Source organism: Theobroma cacao, chromosome 9 (assembly GCF_053813885.1).
Source record: "Theobroma cacao isolate CCN51 chromosome 9, ASM5381388v1, whole genome shotgun sequence".
NCBI classification, from domain to species: domain Eukaryota; kingdom Viridiplantae; phylum Streptophyta; class Magnoliopsida; order Malvales; family Malvaceae; genus Theobroma; species Theobroma cacao.
The window spans coordinates 34,511,935-34,533,721 of NC_142647.1; the positions used below are offsets into that span (position 1 = coordinate 34,511,935).

Genomic DNA, 21,787 nt, shown 5'->3' on the forward strand with positions numbered 1-21,787 from the left:
TTCATAAGTTTTATGAATAAATAATTATTATTGTTACGTCAAACCCATGCAATATCAATTCATGCTCAGCTAACCTCTTTCAAAATCATTACCTAGAAGTTCTTTGAGAAAGGGTCGGTTTGCGGTTGGTGGTTTCTGATCCGTGGAAATCTCTTATATTTTGGACGTTATTGAACTGCAATAAGCTTCTCAAGCAACTTGAAAATAGGGGGCTTCTTGTTTGTCTCAATATTTGGTATTGGATTGTCTTGGTATCTGGTAAATGTAATTGCACTGGCTCAATGGAAAGGCACCTTTCAACTTGTTTTGATGAATTTATTTGTGTTTCTTAAATCTGTTTTGTTTCAATGGAACAGCAAAGAAATATGGAACTCTGATAGGTAATCAACTAATCATGGGATGTGATGGAGTGAGTGGTGGAACAATGGACAGAAAATTATTCAATGCTTCTTCCAATGCACAAAATATTATATCTACAAAAAACTGAATCACAATTACACTTCTCTGATCAGATTGCACCAGACAGGCTGGTCAGTAGTAACCTAACTGGCCACCGCAAAGGGCAGGGATTTCAAAATGCAAATTTCAAGTCCGAGAGGTCATCTATTGGCATTTCTAAACCCATGAAACCATGGTGTTGCAAACCATGATCCTCATCGATGTTTAGCCAGGAACTCAGATCTTGAAGCCCACCAAGGTCATTGGAAACACCCGATTCCTCCATTATTGTATCTAACTCGTTTAGTTGCGAGTTTCGAAAATCAATGGCTTCATCTGCTTCTTTAGATGCATTCCGATGAATGTTACTACAAGATGATAACCTCACTTCTCTTTCAGTCACGTTGCCAGCATTGGGCAAAGGCTGACTAGATCCACGAGCAGGCAGCGAAGGCTCTGAAGGCCTGCCATTAAATCCACTAGGAATATCCCGCGTTTTGCGCTCGGATGGTATAACGGTTTATTACGCTCTGAAAGGAAAGTTGCATGATACGTGTATAATTATGACTTACTTTTATAAACAAATATAATGACTGTTAATTTCACTTGTAGTTTTATCAAAAAACTAGATGTGCAGCCCTCATGAAGTATGAGGCAAGGTAACAGTTTTCACTTGTACGAAGAGTGATCATTTAAGAATATCCTGCACAAACAATATGTTCAACTCCAATAAAAGCATAAAACACAAAGAAATTAAACAACAGAAATAACTGAAGAATTAACAATGGGATAGAATAACACTTCTTAACTGCTTTGTTAAAAACATAAAACAGAAAGGAAGAAACCAGCAGAAACAATTGTACAACTCCCATCAGGTATTGTTCAGAATAACAGTTGTGAAATACCCTCCAAACTCAATCTCAATAGTTTCAATAAAAGCATAAACTATAAAGAAAGTAATCAGCAGAAACAAGAATGATCATTGAAGAATTCTTTGCAAAAGCCATACATACAGCTGCTATAAAAATATAAAACACAAAGCATAAATGAAGGGTAATCGTAATACCATCATTCATTTTTTATATTCATTCCCACCTTAATAACAAAATTCATCGTTTAGCAATTACCGACATTCTAAGCATATACAAAATCAAGATTGTTTGTTAATGTATTGCCATCATTTTATATTTATATATATACAAATTAAGTTCATGATGTAAGTGTTGTACACAACATGTGCTTTGATACAAAAATATAAGACATTGCTAGATGTGGATGGCACTTTAAATTCCCCGGCTGATTGGTAAGCATAGGTGGACAAAAAGTTTTCATTCAAGTTGATGTAGCATCAGTGATGGGTTTGGAGTGTGGCCTGCATCTGTAAAATCATAGTAAGTAATTTTAGTATAGAATTTTTAGTTTATTCTAGTATGTGTGTTTTTTATACCTGGGTTTATATTTTTTGGTTAGTGATTCTTCGTCGTGGCTTGTGCGGCCGTGCTTTTGATGTGTACAATTTGGGAACAACTCTCTGATTATTCGGCTACTTATTGGTGATGCTGCGGGTTCTTGGTTTTGTACTTCAGATGTTGCTAGAGGTGCTACTGGTATAGTGGTATTGGTAACAGTGGGAGTCAGGAATTGTTGGTCTTTGATTACGCTGTAGTCAAACATCTTGTAATTGGCAAGGCTTGCTTTCACTGCTCTTGAGGTCAGACCTATAATGAATGTCCTGGTCTGTTGCATTAAGGCTTTTATAGGTCCAGGCAATATCATTCTATTGATAAGTCTTTAGTGCTGCAAGCTTTGTAATTGTAGCTCCTACTAATTACTCTACTGGTTTTCCAAGTGCCACCAATTCCATATTTCCAGTAAGGTCTTGCACAGTGAATTGTATGGGATATCTAAAATTGTTGAATATCATTAGAAAGTAAAATTAGTAGTGGAGAAGACTATTTTGTCAGTTGAAGTAATATAGTTGTATTTGTATTCACAAACAATACAAAAGCCTAAGGCATGATAAAACTAAGTCTGTTCTTTAGTATTAGCAAACTAAAAATCTGTTATCAAATTAAACTTGTTCTTTAGTTTTGTAAATCTAATCCAGCAAACATAAAGTATAATCAAACTGCAACAATTGACTCTCGTGATTACTACTGGCGCTCAAGTCTCGCGAGCAAGCTCAACAGGTTTTTAGCTAGCCTTGATTTAAACTTCTTTTTTTTTTTTTTGCCAATTGTTAAATATTTAGTGATGAGATTTAAAACTTTGAGTGTATTACTTGAACAGATATGTTTCATAATGGCAAAGTATAATTATTTGTTCTCTTCTCAATGTAAGTTTATCCTAGCTATCAACGTCATATTGCATGGTTAAACCTAAACATAATATACTCTCTTTTAATTTTTGACATATTCAAACCATTGTCGTACTTAATATAAAACATAAATACAAAAAAAAAAAAAAAAAACATTGTTGTTCATACATCACATTAAAACATAACCCTAGCACTTAGATTACATTCTTCGATTCATTAGACATAACTAACCGAACTCATAAACAATCACAAGGACCTCTAGCAGTGGAGTGACACAGGGGAAGGTACTACAAGAAGTCATTACCTAGATTGTAATGGAAGGAAAACTCACCAGAGGATGCACTAAGCGGATCACTTGTTTGCAAAATAAACAGTGGGGTGAGTCTCATGGACTCAGTGAGCAAGGCGAAAACAGGAAACAAGCATTAAGGTTGGAATATTTGAATAATAACCAAAATAATGATAAATAAACCAATAATCAATTAGGACAATCTTGCACATATAAAATACTATTTACTTATACAACCTTACATCGTAATAAAATCATCTTTATGCTATTGTAATAAATAACATGCACCTTTAAAACCATTATATATGCAACACTACTCCAAATCATATGTTAGCTTAGATAATGAAAACATTTTACATAGCAAGAACACAACAATAATTTTTAAGTGTGTAAACCAATTGGAAAATATAGGTTTTCCATGTATGCAGCAATCCGTTGCCATGTAGAAAACAATTATATAATTCATAGCCATGCTATAATTAAATTTAAAACCAAACACTAGAGAACCAATCTCTGATAGGACTCAAATTAGTGGGCCATCTCCCACATAATAAATATACCCAACTATGCTAACCCGGTGGCTCCAGCTACGTCACGGAAGCTTGTGGTCTCACCATGTAATATAAACCCAAAGGTTTTGCCCCAACATTCTATGCCATGGTGTACTTCTCTTTACATTCAGCTTACTATATCAGGGTTTATCTTCTTTACATTTAGCCTCCTACATTAGAAGTTCTTCTCCCTACATAGATAACTTTGTGCACAAAGGTCACACAACCTGGTGCTTCAACAAGCTTACCATTAAGTGTATCTGTACGTCAAGTAATCAACATCCCAATATAGGGGAAATTTTGATATTTAGTATATGATATCCATATTAAAACCATCTTCATGCACGAAAAATCTTGTGCCTGACATGATGTAACATCATCATAAAATCAAGTATGCATGTACACAATAAAATCATTTTATCGAGGCATGATTTGATACGTAAAAACAGCATACTTGTTCGAGTTTATGATAAATTGAAAGGAATACATTTCATAGGCATGTTTATATGCAGATTCAAAGCATCACAATCACAAACGACTTGCTTGTTTCCCAATTTTTGAAAACCTTTATTGTATATACTTACATTCAGAGTAGGGAAAACAATTTATAAACATTTAGTATAATCACTATCATCCTAATCGCATTTAACAGCCCATGCTTTCCACAAATGCATTCAATGAACATAAATTTATATATTTAATAAAACATAGGAAATATGGTCTTTAAAATAGGTACACCCCACTCACCTTAACTTGGTGGGATTCCTCACCAATATTCACTTAGCTTACACCATTAGTCTTTCACTTAGCTCCCTTTTTAGGTCACCTTAGTAAATTTCTCCAGAAAGTGTTAATCATACATATGGCACCAACCAAATCTGTTTGATGAGGAACTAATCATTAAATTTGTTTTCTAAATAAACATGCACCTATAGCATATCAAGTATTATTTAACTTACCTTAAAAGTCCAAATTGGCAGTTTCAAGTTTACACTATGCCTTCCTCTTTTAACTCCACTGGCATCAATTTGAAGCAACTCTTATTAATACATATCTTGTTTTAGTGATTACTCCTCTTAAACTAATCATTTACATATACGGGCAGTAGCTATAAATGCGTAAAATTTACTTCATATGTTCCTTTAAAAATCCATATACATTTATTAAATTCTACTCATTCGACAAAAAATATATTAAACATATTTCTGCTTAAGAATATTATGCTTAACTTTAATAGTATTCTAGACTACTTTATGCAGCTCAATAATAATCAATTATCTCCAATCACCTTAGCAAACTTTCAGATACACATGCACCAAATTTTCACATTTACTTTGCTACCATAAAGAAAATATCAAACTTAAATCATACACACTAAAACCCAATCTATATTCTAAAAATCCTTACCTTGTTCTAAGAACTTTAAATCTCTTAAAAATGTATCAAAATGCTCTAGTTTTCATTGTTGGTTCTCGGATTTTGAGAGAAACTAACATCGCCGTTGTTTAAATGCTACAAATGTGATTCAAATAACTCAATATCCAAAAAATCTCATCACCATTAGAACTAAAAACTAAGGAACATACTTACCTTTAATACTCTTTAAACCTCCAAGATAATCCAACAACCCTTAAGTTAATTTTCAAAGTGATTTCTTAAATACCTTGGATTGAATGGAATGCATGTGTATTTCCTCTCAAACCATGCTGACCTTGCTGCCACCAAACATTTCCATAGTTATTAACTCATACTTAAAGCATTCTCAAGCTAAAAATCATGATTCTCTTACCTTAACTTGATTTCCTACCAACCTTTCATTATGAACACCTCAAATCCTCTCAACAATAATTACAACCTTTAGCTGCAAAGGAAATTACATCTCTTTTAGTTGTCTTCCTTCTCTCCCGTGAATCACCTAAAAAAACAAAAATCTTTGAGATGGACTTTTATGGCTTTCAAGTAGCTGAAGTATTGAAGAGAGTTATGAGTTTATGTAGGGTGTTAAAAAGACTTTTAAACTCCACTTGGATATGGAATGAAAATGGAGAATTTGGCAAGGCTTTGTTAAGGCTCTCGAGTGTTTGAAAGAATTTGAAAGAAGCTTGAAAGAAAGCTTAAGTCATCCCTTTCAAAGTGGGTAGATTTCACAAGGTAAATTTTTACCTCCACATTATTTTATTTTCTTACTCTCTTTACTAGCTTTATGTGGTGGTTTGCTTTATTCTTAGTGATGGTATTTGGATTATCTTCATCCATATAAAATCCCTTCAAATTAAGTGGCAAATTTCACCCCTCTTTCATTAGCTTAAATCTCAATATAATCTCACTTTATCTCTACATAATTCAGCCACCTTAGTCTCTATTAAGAGTTCATGCATTTCCTTCTTTATTTCACCATTCAGCCTCCCTCTTAGGAAATAGAATTTCATGCACCAGAATGTTTAATCCTTGTAATCCTCTCATCCTTTGACCATTAGTGTAAAATATTTCCAGCCTCTATTTAATAGCCATGAAGTGTTCTCTTTATAAGTCACTTTGCATCAATATAGAAGAATATTTATGCCACCCATACATCACTTTGAATATTATATATATATAGATATATATTTCTAATTAAATATAATACTTGGGCCCACCAAAATACCATATCTTTATATATATATATATATAAACTTCTAGTTTGTCTCTCCCACTTAGATCAATTGTATGAATCACACGTTCTTCATGTAACAAAATCAATTCGGCATCTATATTATTTTATTCAAAAAAATTATTTATTTTAAAATGTTCCTTTCACCTTCTACCATTCCAAAAACTCTTCACTTAGCCATAATTAACCTTTATCGTACCCTTAAAGGTATATTTACTACCATGCTAAAGTATGGGATGTTACACAAACCCTATATGTTCTTCAACAATAAAACAATAACAATCTATTAATTAGACTATATCTACTGTCCAATTTAAAATCCCCACTCAAAATGAAAATATAAATAATAGAAATGCTAGACAATATCTGTAAGAATTGTTAATCAAGCTAAGTCTGTTCTCTAGGTTTGAAAACCCAATCCAACAAAGCTAAAAAATAATCTAAGTATATCTGTTTTAGGTATTTAAGGAACCAAAGAAATTTGAAAAGTTAGTTTCCAGAGTTCCTTATGTACAAAGCACAGTGTTCTAGATTGAAAGGAAAAAGTTGTTTCTAGAACGTAGAATGTTATTATTTTAGTTTTCATTTTCAAAAACTGTAATTCATATCTGAAAGGGAAAAGTTTCATTAAGCATACAAAAAAATTGTGTGCCTAATTAAAAATTTAATTTTAAAAACATTTATTCCATCTGTTTACTTACGTTGGTATTGGTGTTTTCTCTTCATGCTGTGGACACCAATATTTCCAAGCACAGAAACACAATCGTCCTCTACATTTGTTGCATAAATTGTAGAACCATCCATTTGTACAGTCAATATCAGTTATAATGGCTGTCACTCTAAATCTTGTGTACTGGAGTGTGTAGAAATGGTTAGGTACTAAGTTCTAATGCCATTTGATTTTAGGATTGTTTACAACTAATTGGTGCATGTCTTTTTGCTTATCTATGACCTATACACTGAATGCAGTGTATGCTTTTTGCTTGTCCATGCATATCTGCAATATGCAGTCTAGTTATAGATTGTTTTGTTTTTCATTTAATATAAAGGTTTATAAATAGTATGCTCACTTTTGCTTAAATGTTGTTGTTTTTGGTGTCTCTAGGTCAATGTATAATTTGGTTGCTGAGCAGGAAGCAAGGTAAATAATGTTTGAAAAAAATATAATTGTTTAAAAACTTGTTTGGCAAACTATCAATTAAACAACAATATATGATATTCATACTCAAGTATTTCTACACTGTGGTGACAGCAAATATGATGACGGGGTTGATCACATCAGCCAAAAGATAGTTTTGATTTATTCCTTTAGCATTGTCCACATACAACACTACTTTTAAATTGTTTTTACTGCAAATATAAAGAGAAAGTATTAGATTTGATTTTAGTGATACTGTATCATGAGGTCTCTGTAAAAGAATAATAAACATTACATTAAACTTTATTATTATTATAGATAATCTATTTTCTTAGAAAGAAAATATAGAAAAAGGAAATCAGTATGCAAACTATATTAATAATGGAGATCTAAATGTTATCCTAAACCTTTTTTCTCAACTAAATATATGGACTAAATTGACACAATTATATAATTTCCATTGCCAATGTATAAGATAATAATAATTAAATAGGTATCTTTCTGAGAGAAAAAATTGACAATTAACAATTAGAAAAGCTACATGAAAATGAACCACTGTATCTAAACAATTCATAGCATAATTTAAGACAAATAACACAGTCAATAATTTGCTTCCACATTGTAATACATATTTTTACTAGCCTTAAGACAAATAACATAGTCAAAAATTTGATTCCATATTGCAATACATATTTTTACTGGCTTGACAGAATGTCTTTGAATGGATTTGGATTAGGTTTCTATTCATGATTTATGAAACTAAAACAATGTCACAACCCAAACCTGGAGGTCATGACCAGCACACGAACCTAGCAAGCAAGCCCACTAAACCCGAGCAAGTCTCAGAGTTCATATTCAAACATACATAAGGCAAGGGATTCAATAATCAAATATTCACAATAAATTCAAACATAAATATAGTATCCCTGGCACATAGTTTATATAAATAGTCAAAAGGCCATACATTGGCCAATCAAGGCGGGTTCATACATAACAACCCTTACACACAATGTAACATGGCATTCAGTGCCTACACACATTATCCACAATGGAAGGCTTTAACTGACTTAGTGGAGTGACCAAAACGAAGAACCTACAGGATGCCAAAATTAGTTTATCACTAGACAACCTTTACCACATAGCTTTGTGGCCTATCTATCTGTACATAATATACAAATGGGTGAGTACTATAATGCTCAATAAGTGATATAGATAAACAAAATCATATATGTTTATGTATATATATATATATATATATATATATATATATATATATATATATATATATAATATGCACCTTCCGTGCAACTGGATGTTCTAGCCAAAGTCTCCAAATATAAGGCATATCATTATCCCTAAATCTCCAATATGAGTGCATATCATCATCCTCAATGTCTCCAAAGGTCATCACACATATCGTTAGGCTTACCCTCGAAGTCGATCAAAGTTATTCAAATCATTTTTCACGACACACTCTAGTCGTTGAAGTATCACATCAGAATCATATCACATTTACCTAAACCTCTTCATGGCTATCTCACATCATATACAAATCAAATCGACGAGTGATCCTCTCCTGGACACAGTCAAATCACGCATGGTGACCCACTGGCAAAGAATCAAATCAAGCTTAAGGCAAGCCACTAGCGAAGAAATAGATCACGTGCGTGCCAAAGCAATGGGGTGGAGAACAAATCATTGACCGGAGTAAACTTTTGACGTCGACATCAGCAAGAGTAATCTCAACAAATGGCATCAAAGCACTGCAGGTGAGAGTCACAGGCGGGATTAGTGCCACCATCCCTACAAGCACACAAATAGTCATAAGGGAGCAGAAATTCACTCAACCGCAAATCAGATCAACATCTGGAATTCATTCCTCAGACGGAAACACAAATCCACAAATAAGGCCATTATGCCTTTATCATTCACAATTTCCTTATCAAACCTCAATTCACATTTATCGAGCTTCAATCGTCTTAAGCTCAGTTAGGTTCAAGTACTTTTAAGTCTCCAAGGCATATCATTCACCTAGGGTAATCTACTCCTTGGGATTCATCATGGCCTCTAGACACACACATCATAAGCCACCTATGTGGCTCACATCACAGTGTAATCACACACATCCCACACATATACATATATACATATATCACTCTCTAGCCTAGGTTCATTTGTCTAGGCATACATATTTCATTCTAATACCATAGTAGCACATCTTTCATGCGTCATGCATTGCATGCATATTAAATTAAACCCACTCATAGTGAGAATAAGAGGCACTCCCCACCAAGCTTCAATCCTTAGCCTCCAATCGTCAACTAGCTTGTCAATGAGTTTATTTAACTTCATTTCTCCCTTCAAACACATCAAAGCATCAAAAGATTAATTATTCCTGACTTTTGAAAAATGCCAGCTTTGCACACAATTAACTAAATCTTAGCAATCCTACTATTTAATCTCAAATCCTTCATTAATGAACTAAACCCATACCTTGAAAGTCGGATTGCATGAGTTTTAGCTCCAAATTCCCCAATCCAAGCTAAAGAGGGAAAAATACCAAATCTGGAGAAAAGTCAGATTCAAAGTTATTAACCAATTAAATTGGAAAATAATCGGTAAAAACATTAAATCTTACCTCCATGATAGTTTCCCAAGCTCCAAATAGCTCTAAATTGCTCAGAAATTCAATTTGGAAGGTTAGGGTTTTGGACTTTTAAGAAAAAGAGAGGTAGAGAAAGAGTTGAGAGAAAGAGTAGGGTGAAATGGCCCGAAATCCCTTTTTATTTTTGCCTTTCCTCTTTGATGTATTGATACTTTTACCCTTATCGGCAGTTCTAAGCTTCCCAAAAACTCCAAAGTCCAAGTTTAACATTCCAAATATTATTCTTGGTTAATATTACACCTCAAATCATTCATTTAAATGAATCCCATGCACATAAATCAACAAACATAACATCAAACTTAAATCAAAACCTCAAATTATGAGATTTATCACATGTTTCCTCAAAGTTTTGCCTAAGTGTCAATATGTACACTCTTAAGCACTAAGCATACACATCTTATCATCAAAGTCCTCAAGACTCCACATATTTCATAAATCATTCTTGGTTTACATAAAAAATTGAGGGTGTTACAGATAGGATCGTGGATAATTAGATATCTTTGTTGGCTTTAGACCTTTTAAAATAATGAATACATCAATCAAGACTAGCATAGATTTTAAAGACAATTTAAGCATATTATTTCTCTCATACTTTCCCTCCCCAAGCCCAAAAAAGAATAGAAAAATAAATCTTTATCCTTCTTGTTTACAATCTAAGACAAGATCCTGGATAAACACAAACCAACAAACTCCCCAAGCCTCAAAAAGAAAAAAAAACCAAATATTAAGAAGCACAGTTAGAATTTGTTGTTTCTAAACGCAAACCAGCAAACTTAAAACACAATAATGTTGGGATTCGACCTCATGTTCAAACATAAAAATAATCAAGAAATAAAAATATAACACAACGAAATAAGAAACTAGCATTTAATTAGAGAAACAACCGAATCCTACAAGATCAATGTTTGTGTCTTTCATGTAATTTTTAAATAAGTTATGACTATTCATAAGTTTAAGAATTACATACCTTGCTCTAGATATTGTAATCAAGAGCCAATTGAATCAAAAATGCTTGTGATGAACCAAGAAACCCCGAAAAGAGAATAAGATAGTCTAAAATCCTACAACCAAAATCTTTGCTTCTTCACCTTTAGGATTTGTCAAATCTTTAGCTACCCAAATGTTTGGCCTCTAACAGTAATCCACACAGTGACCGAATAAGACCTTCTCAAAGGTAGGATTTTACCTTTGCTAGCAAGTTTTGTTTCTAAAACAAAAAGATAAAAAATACTTACCAAATCTTATTTTTGTCAAGCAAAGAAAACTATTTTTTTCTTATTTTATGAAACGCTGGAGGCTTGGAGTTTTAATTTGCTAACATAACATATTTATATAGCTAAACTACGTTGTAACCCTAGATACAATAGTTGTATTTTAATTTAATTAAGTCCTTGTGAACTCAATTAATTTTCCACTTTATTTTGGTCTATTCCAAATAAGTCCAACTTAATTGATTATCCTTACTTAATCTCAATCATGTCACTTAATGTGTGTGACCTATTAGGCTTTTAACATGTTGGCAATGAATATAAATCCCAATCAAATATCAATTTGATAATTGATTTATATTTATATATCATGAGCGGCATATAGCAATACATCAGACCACCCAAATATTAAAGAGTCAACTAAAAAATTTGACAAAACCCTTCAGTGATAAGCTTATCAGTGCAATACGATCTTTTCATCAAATATCCTAGATATGTCATAAAGCATGGCTTAGTGTCTACTTATAACATTCCATATTAGTTCTCATAAATCATGAGTAACCTTATGAATTTAAGAAACTAACTTTCCTTAAATTCATCATGCTTTGGCCAAAGACTTTATACAAGTTAATCAAGAATTGAGAACAAGTGAGATACATCCCCTCATATCACTTGGGGTGATGATCCTCTCTTGACCACTCATTCACATTCAAATGCTTCATGGCATGCCTAAAAACACCCTGTTTAGGCATCTGGTTGCCTCTAGACCCCATAGAGGTGAAATCAAAGTATGTCATTCCTCATACAAGATGACTTGCTGTCTGAAGTTCAAGGATTAGTTGCATGATTATCACATGAGAACATATTCCATAGACACTTGAGTGAAATACCAAATGGAGTTCTCATAGCGGGTCATGTTCAATGAACTTGTTCTTTAACAAGCACCTACATATTATCCTCAAGCATCTGATATACTTCAATTTATGAGATCTATTACTTACTTTCCAAATAAGGAGGCTTAACATGTACCAGTCTTTGAGCATTGTCAATGCCCTATCTTGACAATACAATGACCATCAACAATTTTAAGAACATGGCTTTGATGCATAGTGATCTCATAATTGTAACAACTTTACAATTCTCTTGCAAGGCCTTTATGTTCCATGGGCTTCATCCAATTTGTACTTAATAACTCCTTATTATTGCACTAACATGAAGAAAAACCACTATCATATATAGTTATGCGATTAAGTATGCAATAAATGACAATTTATATTCCTTGACTAATCCAATTGGCTCAAGGGCATATACCAAGAAATAAAACCAATTTATTCACATTTCAGTTTCAAATACACACACAAAGAATCTGTTGTTTCCAAACACAAACTAGCAAACTCAAAACACAACGAAACTAATTTATTCACGTTTCAGTTTCAAATACACATATAAAACAAAAATCTATTAACAATAGAAGTAGCAAAGAATGACCTTTGAAAGCAAAATCACAACAAGTTGAAGAAAAAGGAAACCAGAAACAACCCTTTAAAGAACAGAAGAAAGAACGAAAAGTTTAGCAAAGAAGGTAAGATTAAACAATCGAAAGCAAAAAATGATGGAAGAAAACTTCGAAAAAGCCAAAAATATTCTCACCTAATTCAACAAAACCAAGGGACAAAATGTATGAAAGACTTGGAGAAGATGGTACTACATCGAGTGGCCAAAATTAAACAAAGCACCTATTTCAGCCACCCACATATTAAATCGTATAAAGGAAATCGATTGAAACCATTTCCCCGATGAGCTAAACTATCAACATACATAGCCGCAAAAAAAAAAAACACTTTTGAAAATACGCATGTGGGCTAAAGCCGTTGCACACATGCGGCTATATCACACAAGCAAAAATTGGGAAAACCAAGACAAAGCAACGAATGAACCAACATCTGACCCAAGGTTGAAAACTTTTTCTTTCCCAAACCCAACATCTGACCTAAGACTGAAAGCTTTTTCTTTCGCAAGACATGGTCCCACGTGTCAAACCTTGCTTTGTAAATAATTATGATGTCATTCACATGCTCGATAGAATGTTTGTATATTGAGGAAGCTCGAGAAATCGACAAAAGACGGTATTGCCTCTAGAGGTGCTGTGAAGTTGATTTATACCTCGAGCTAGTTCAAATGAAAAATTTAAAAAGATTTTGAGAATTCTGAAACCCCAAAATCTACTTAGAATGGTGATTCGGAATTCGAGGATCAATTTAAAATCAATCAGGAAAATTGACCGGTTATGGGGCAAAATGGTCATTTTGCAATTTGAGGACAAAATGAAAATTTTCAAAAAAGATTTTCTTAGCCCCATTTGACATATTTGAGTACGATATGAGTATTGAAGTACAATTGGAGGATTTAGCAGTGAAAATATATGAATTTTTGGTATTTTTGGAGTATAGGGGCAAAATGGTAATTTTGCCACTCGAGGACGAAATGAATTTTTTGAAAGAATTTAGATCAAATTTGATTAAATGGAGCATGATATGAGTATAAGGAGTGAAAATTATGCATTTTGGCAATTTTTCAATTTTTGGGGTAAAAATGTAATTTTTCACTTTTACAGGGGCAAAAGTGTAAATTTTAAAAATTTGCTCCACCAAAACTTTGGAAAGTCTAGAAATTTCATGGAAGACATGGATAAGTGAAGACGATTGAGTGGTAGAAAAAGATAAAATAATAAATATTCAAAAGGTAAATAAAATAATAATATTTTATTAAGCCTATTAAAAGGCTTGAAAATTTGAGAATTCTTCATTGGGAGGGTCAGCCAAAACCAGCAGGAGAGAGAGAGAAATAAGAACAAACCCCAGAGTGAGAAAATTCAAAGAAAAAGTGTGATTTTTCAAGGAATCAAGTGTTTAAAGGTATGATTTTTCAAGCTTAGCTTAAGATCTATCATTTCCATGCATTTCTCCTTATTTTCCATGGTTAAATTATGTGTTTTGATGATGGATTCAAATCTGATCATATGGGTTTAGAGAGAGAAAGTTGTTAGATTAATTTGATTTTGAACTATGTTAGTGTTTAGTGTTAGTTTAGCATGTTTATGAGTAAAACAACAAGAAAAATATTCATTTTCTCCATGAATTTCTCTAGACCGAATCTAGCCAATGGTGTGTGAGGATGAGGTTGACTTTATTTTAAGAGAATTAGATGGAAAAATGATGAATTATGAGGTTGGAAATTAAATGGGAATTTTTGATGCAAAATTTGAAAATTTTACCCACTAGGGGTAAAAGCGTAATTTGTGATCCGAACTGATGAATTGGACCACATTCATAGTCATTAAGGTATTGTGGATATAATTGGATAATTGAAATTGAAATGGATGGAATTGGAGTTGAATTGAAGATTTTAGAAATTTACACCGTGTATAAGTGAGTTAGGTCGGACACCGTAATTAAGCGATTGTCCAAACATTTCACACCCTATCTAGTGCATACGAATGGATAATAGCCTGAAATAATATATATTGATTTGACACAAATTATTGAATTTTTTTGTGTCATGTATTGTGGTAGGTGGTGAGCTATCTGATACGGGTAAAAGACTGCACTCGAGGACCGAGAATAGGAGTACATCTACTCCTAGTACAGTGAGTAAACTTACTATCGTCTTAATTATCTAGAGTAGATTTATTTAATTGTGTGATTTTATGAAAAAATGGTTTAATTGGAAAATTATGTGTTTTATGGGAAAATGGGATTTTATAAAATAATTTTATAAAATTTTTGAAAATTTAATAATGATTTAAAAAATAGAGTAATTAGAGACCTATACTATGATTGTGTTGTTTATTCATGATTTTACATCAAATGGCTTATGATAAATGTGGGTATGACTGGTTATTTTTATGATTTAAAGAATATGTGAACTGCTTTGATTTGCCTTGAATGTGTGAAGTGAGTCATGTGATACTATTGTGATTTTATTGGTTGATGGATTATAAAGTGGGCACTGCAGTGATGGGGGTTCCGTGGGGTAGCCTAATTAGAGGGGCACGGTTCCCAATTATTGAGCTTACCTCGATTGGAGAGATGCGTAGGAGAACTCCCGAGGTAGGATTTGAGTACACTTCACGCTAGCCACCACGTGAAAGTGAGACTCAGCCAATGACAAGGAACGACTGTGTTGTCAGAGGTGAAATGTGTTTGTGTGTGTGACAATAAACAGCCTTGGCGGTCTCAGTGGGATACCTTGACGAAGGTACCCACGAGAATGATTCTGGCAGGGGCCAATTTTGTGAAATTCATAAGTTGAGAAATTTGATGAAAAGAAATTGTTTGGTATAGATTGAGCAAATTTTGCGTTATGAACATTATTGAGATACAATGTTTTTATATTGTCTCCTATTACTCGGCTTTAGATTATTTTGATGATGTTTATCTACTCACTGGGATTTTATAATCTCACCCTTTTTTCCTATACATTTTTCAAGCTCAGAATAGGCAGTAGACTGTCAATTGCATCAAGAAGTAAATTTCGGAGTTGCATCCTAGAAAGCTAGGTTATAGACTTAAACCTTCTCAGTTATTTGGGGCCCACGTGTCATTGTAATTTAAATTGCATACTCTAGTTTTCTATATAACAGTATGTATAAATTTATTTTGTTTTTATGTGCAGATAATTAATTTTTGATGTTTCAACAATATATATATATTGTTTTGCATTAAAATAGATTATTTTAATTAATATTTTATTTTATTTTATTATTAAAAAAAAAAGAAAAAAGGAGTGGAAAAACTAGTACAAAAGCCTTGCGAGGTCTCGAAGGGCATCCGGGGAAAGAATGTCTATCGAGGCTTCGCGACGGTCGTCACGGGCTCGACGGGAGTTCCAAGTCGTGACACCACGTATATTTTTTTTCCTTTAAATGCCAAAAAAAGACACCAACCAAATTTGTCCGCGTGGAATCCAAGCTTTGACCCAAACACGCCAAAGAAGATTAATATTAATTTGGTGAGAAATATAAGGTGTTTGTTTTATATAGAAAATGAGTGCTGAAGAATGGTGGGGAAACCAACATGTTGGATTCATATTGTAGAACTGATGTTTTGTTGGGCCATAGGGAAAACCAAACCCCACCCCATGATGTAAGCCTATTTTGTCCATAATAAATGCAAAACATGCCAAAAAAATTACCGAGGATCAAAGCTTTGTTAGCTATTCCCATTGCCATGCATTAGCTAGAAATACCCAAGACGTGGCACTCAAATAGGCCAAAAACATGGTCAAATGTGGGAAATTCATTGGATTTCTTTTTACTTAAAGGTAGATTTCTTGAAGTTGATAAATGATTGTTCTTTTGCTTAGGCTTTGTTTTCGTTTCCCTATCATCGGTAGAACCATCCAATGATGCCCAACTAGCCCCAGACACAAAGTTATTTCTTAAATTATCTCTGCTTTGATCCCTATCTCTATCACTTCTTTTTCCCCTTACTCCACTAATAGTGCCATCAAGAGTTGACATTACCCTAGAAGAAGCACTACCAATAACATCGTCAATCAGTACTGCCTTCTTCCTCCTTTTGTTTAACATAAATTCATAGTTGGAAACAGTATGTTCAAATGAGTGAACAAATGGAAGAGCATTTGAACTAATATCATACCTCTTAAAATTACTAGAAACAACACTTAGGCCTTTAACTTCTGCTTGATGGTTTGAAGCTTCATTATAAGAATTGTTAGTAGTTTTGAAGCCAATACAATCAATAGATTTTGCTTTATTGCTACATGGAGGTACAAAAACATGACATTTTGCAAAGCAAGTTTGCTAAAACAACTTATATTCATATTTAGGACATCTATCAAGAGTTCACTTGATGAAAGCCAATGCAACATGTTTTGAAACCTTACAAACTGCGATTTTTGATGAATTACTCCCACGACATGCCAAATGTTTTTTGTAAGCCATATGGATTAATTGATCCTTTGCAACATGCTCGATGTTCTTTCTATCTGCATCTCTCCATTTTGAATGGCTTTATCAATCTTCCCTAACTTTTTCTTCTTTTTCCAAATTGTTGACAAAGACGTTCATTAAGTTCAACAAATCTTTGATTTTTTGCTTTCTTTCTTTTTACCAAATCAGGAAAAGTCCCTAGATAAAGACCAATATTGTGTAATTCCTCTAAAAGCTTGTCATCCATACACATAAACTGATATCATCCTTAGGTTGGAGCTGACCCCAGTCAGTTGAACATATTTCGCTCACAAGCCCCATCTCCGAATGGGAAAAATCATCTCCCAACCACTGTTCACTACTATGTAATGAATTAGACATGCAAGAGTTCCTAAATGTGTTAGATACAACATTCACATCATAAAAGAATTTGTCTAACTAAGAGTTCTTTTGACATTGAAAATCTGCAGTTGACTCAACTTCAGATTCCATTCTGTCCCTATCTTTAGATTTGACATCTATTTGGGAATCATCACTTGCATAGTGCAGATACATATTATTTGCTTCGTTGTGGTGGTAAATTTCTTTATTTTCATCTTCTTCAATCAAAGTAGAGAGAACCCTTTAATATAAAGGGGTAACCTTGTCTTACTTTTTTTTTCTCAAATCTTCCACTTGAAGCATCAGTTTTGGTCATTGTTTCAATAGAATTGGAGCATTTTTCTGCAGCATAGCACCCAAAACATTATATCCATCTCCAAATTTTTGAGACAGTATTGTCGAGTTCTTTTGCCAAAGTCAATTGTTGTAAGGTTTTATTCGCTCATATCGTTGTTGTGCAAGAAGATTATAGTAGCTCAATGATTGATTGCGCTTTGTATTAACAAAATCAATCCATTAAACTCTTATCAGTGTATGTCATGATTATTAAACTCCTATAAAATTTTTTAGTAATGCAATTGTATAAAAACAATTTGGAGAATATGAAGAAATGGAGAAGAGATTGATTGATATTGTTTCTATACCAAAATGTCTTATTTATAGAAAAAATATATTTGTTTCTACACACATAACCTTTTGAACAAACATAATTATTTGAACAAATGTAATTATTTGAATAAACATAGTTACTTGAATAGACATAACTATTCAAAGGACTTGTTTTTCCTTCTATTTTTTTGATGTGAGATGTTCCCACACTATTATTGTTGAAAATGTGCAACAATCCCAACATGTTCAAAATAAATCTAGATTTTTTATAATCTTGGAAATGATCAATTATATAAATGAAAGTGTCTTTTGATTGAACTTTTATTTAGTGAAAACATGTTAAAGTTAACTAAAATTGCATGGTCGATTATATTTTGAATTAGTTATTTCATTTTATTAATTAAACACATCTCACTCAATGATTTCAACACTCAATGAATCTAAACTATCTTGCCACACTTTTGTGGCTAGCCATCATCATCCTTTTTTTGTTAGTGCTTTTAAAGCCAAACTCTTGAATTTCTAGAAGAGGTTACACTTCACACTCACATAAATAGATCTAATCAATAGTGCCCCTATAACCATAGCACTCTTAACAAATTTATGTTATGGGTCTATTAAGATTATATTACTTGTCAATTTCTTACCATTATGTGTACTTAGTAACTTACTTGGGATGAAAATATTATATATCATATTTATAGTGCTACCAGCCACATGCAAATAATGTATTTTGTCTTATTGAACTTAAGACTTGACGTTATACCAAGTGTTGAGTTAAGGTTCCACCATGGGTGACTTTAATTTATGAGCTTGAGTCATGTTCCCTTTGAGATCTCATTTATAAAATCTCTAGCAAGACTTTTCATCAAAGGATATGCCAAATTTTTTCATGATCTCAGAACGTTATAGATGTTGGTCCCAATAATATGTGTTAGAGGGGGGTGAATAGCATAAATTGGCTCTTGACAAGATGAGGAACTAATTTTCAGCACAAAAAAAATAAAAACAGAGTAGACAATGCACAGTAATTTATAGTAATTCGGTCCAAGACCTACATCCACTACCTTGATTATCCAACCAAGGATTTTTCCAACAATTCCACTAATAACCGGTGAAATTCACAAGCCTTCACCAAGCTTTACAATGGCTTTTACAAGGCTCAGCCAAAACCTTTTTCACTAGTTTTTCACAGGCTAAACTAAAACCTAAAGTGATTATTTAAAGGCTCAACCATAACCTTTTACAATGGTTTTTTACGGGCTCAACCAAAACCCAAGGTGGTTTTTCAAAGGCTCAACCATAACTTACAACAATGGTTTTACCAGGATCAACCAAAACCCAACAATCAACTTTTCTAGGCTAAGTTGGAACTTTTACACTCAATCAAGCAATCCAAGCTTGAATAAATCCCTTAGAGTGACTCGCTCACTCTAAGTGTACAAGAAGAGAAGAAATAAAGAAGTACATATGATCACTTACTTGATCTAGATGGTACAAGATGAAGTGCTGAACACTATTACAAAGATTGACGTTTAAGTGCAATAAGGTGCAGAGACGATTTTATGGTTTTTCAACTTTATATCACTTGGAAGCCTTCAATTCTTTGAAAAAACTAATTTCTAACCATTGAAATACCCTTTTATACTTGGAGAAACACCTCTGATGGCAATTTGACAATTTATGACCGTTAAAAATAGTTGAGGATAAGTTCTAGCAGTTAATCTGTCACGACCCGGAACCTCCCTCAGGCCCATGACAATCGCCGCGACGTCCTGATTAACACTCATTATCCGGAATGCCAACCGGAACCCCGCAAGGCTTACATATCAGTTTCTTTCCTTTCCTGTGAGCAATCATTGTTAAATATCGAGTTTTTAGAGAATATATACTATTTTAGATAAAAAACAATCAAAATAAAATTTTCGCCACACAGGGGTATTTTGGTCATTTTTTTCTCAAAAATTTCGAAACTGGCTAAAACGTAATATACAAGTACAAAACACATAATTCATATTCAAAATGAGTTTAAAAGTCTAAAATCTTCATTTAAAACAAAATTACGATTATTTGAATATAATAAGAAAATAAAAGAAATATTAAGGAAAATATTCTATTTTCTTATAAAACAATATTTATAGAGTTATACGTGAATAATTTTTATAGCGTAAAAGCTAAATAAATTTATACATACTGAAATACAGTAAACCAAAATATTTAATTTAATTTACAATAACAAGAGGGCCCCCGAATAAACAAAAGTAAAGAGGACTGTGAACCTACGGTTTGGAAAATGCAGATCCAATGGTAGTCCTCGATGAGATCAGCTATCTACAGTCTATACTGAACCTGAAATGGGTGGAAAGGAGGGTGGTGAGATTATAAAATCCCAATGAGTAAACAGACATTATCATAAATATCTAAAGGCGAGTAAAATGGAGGCAAGTTTAAACAACAAATTTCAACCCATTTCATAATGTTTTCAATTTATTTCTTAAACCATAAAATATTTGTAATTTACCAAAACAGTTGTTAAGGCTTATGTCTTTTATTAAAACAAGGCTCAAGCCAAAACTAATCCTCGGGGATACCTTGGCCGAGGCATTTAACCGAGTCCACCAAGGGTGTTAAAATATTCACACGTGAAACACATTTTTATTTTTAAAACAAGTCGTCCCTTGGCGTTGGTCGAGTTACACATTCACGTGGGGGTTCGACATGAAGTGAGCTCTAATACTATCTCGGGAGTTACCCTCCTCGCCTCTACAACCGGAGTAACTATATAACTGGGTTTACCGTGCCCCTCTAATAGGCAGTCCACGAAAACCCGTCACTGCAGTGACTAACCCACCAATTTTAATAAAATTTCGACAGTATAACGTGGCTTTTATTTATTTATCCAACCTGTATAGTAAAAACAACTTATATAAATTTCCCAATGCACTCACAAAATATAGCCACATATACTCATTTCTCATAAGCCATTCCTAGGAAAATATATATTTTTCAAGTCAATTTGCAGCCTCCAATTACTCAATTTCATAATCAATACAATATATTTTTATTTGTCACATTTATTCCTAAAACATCAAAAATCCCGTTTTAATCTCGTTTTCATTTCATAAAATACATAAAGGGCATTTAAAAATAAACTCTAGATAATTTGCAATAATAATAAGTTTACTCACCGTTTGTACAAACTAAAAGCTTTCTAAGCGCCCCGATCACTACTTGTCGGGTACGACTTTTTTGCCTTTTCCGGAAGGCTCTCCTCCTAGACACATTACAAAAATTTACACAATTCATCATATTGATGCTAAATCACTATATAATTAACTTAAATCCTATACTAATGCATGGTATGAAATGTAATAGCCTAAAACGGCTTAAACGCGGTATTAACCTATTTTTGGCACTTTGCCCGATAAATTGCTAACGCGCTCCATTTTAGCTCTAAATCATCCCATTCTCTGTCCAACATTTCTAACCATTAAATATAAGCCAATAACCTTCTAAAAACAACAAAATCAGCTCACTCCCTTCCTTGAAAAATTCGGCCAAAAATGGGACATTAACTCAGTTAATTTT

General features: G+C 33.1%; 1 pseudogene; it reads right to left on the bottom strand.

Moving 5' to 3' along the window:
- Window positions 1-571: 571 nt before the first annotated feature.
- On the bottom strand, window positions 572-17,764 carry LOC148760881 (uncharacterized; annotated as a pseudogene).
- Window positions 17,765-21,787: the final 4,023 nt, after the last annotated feature.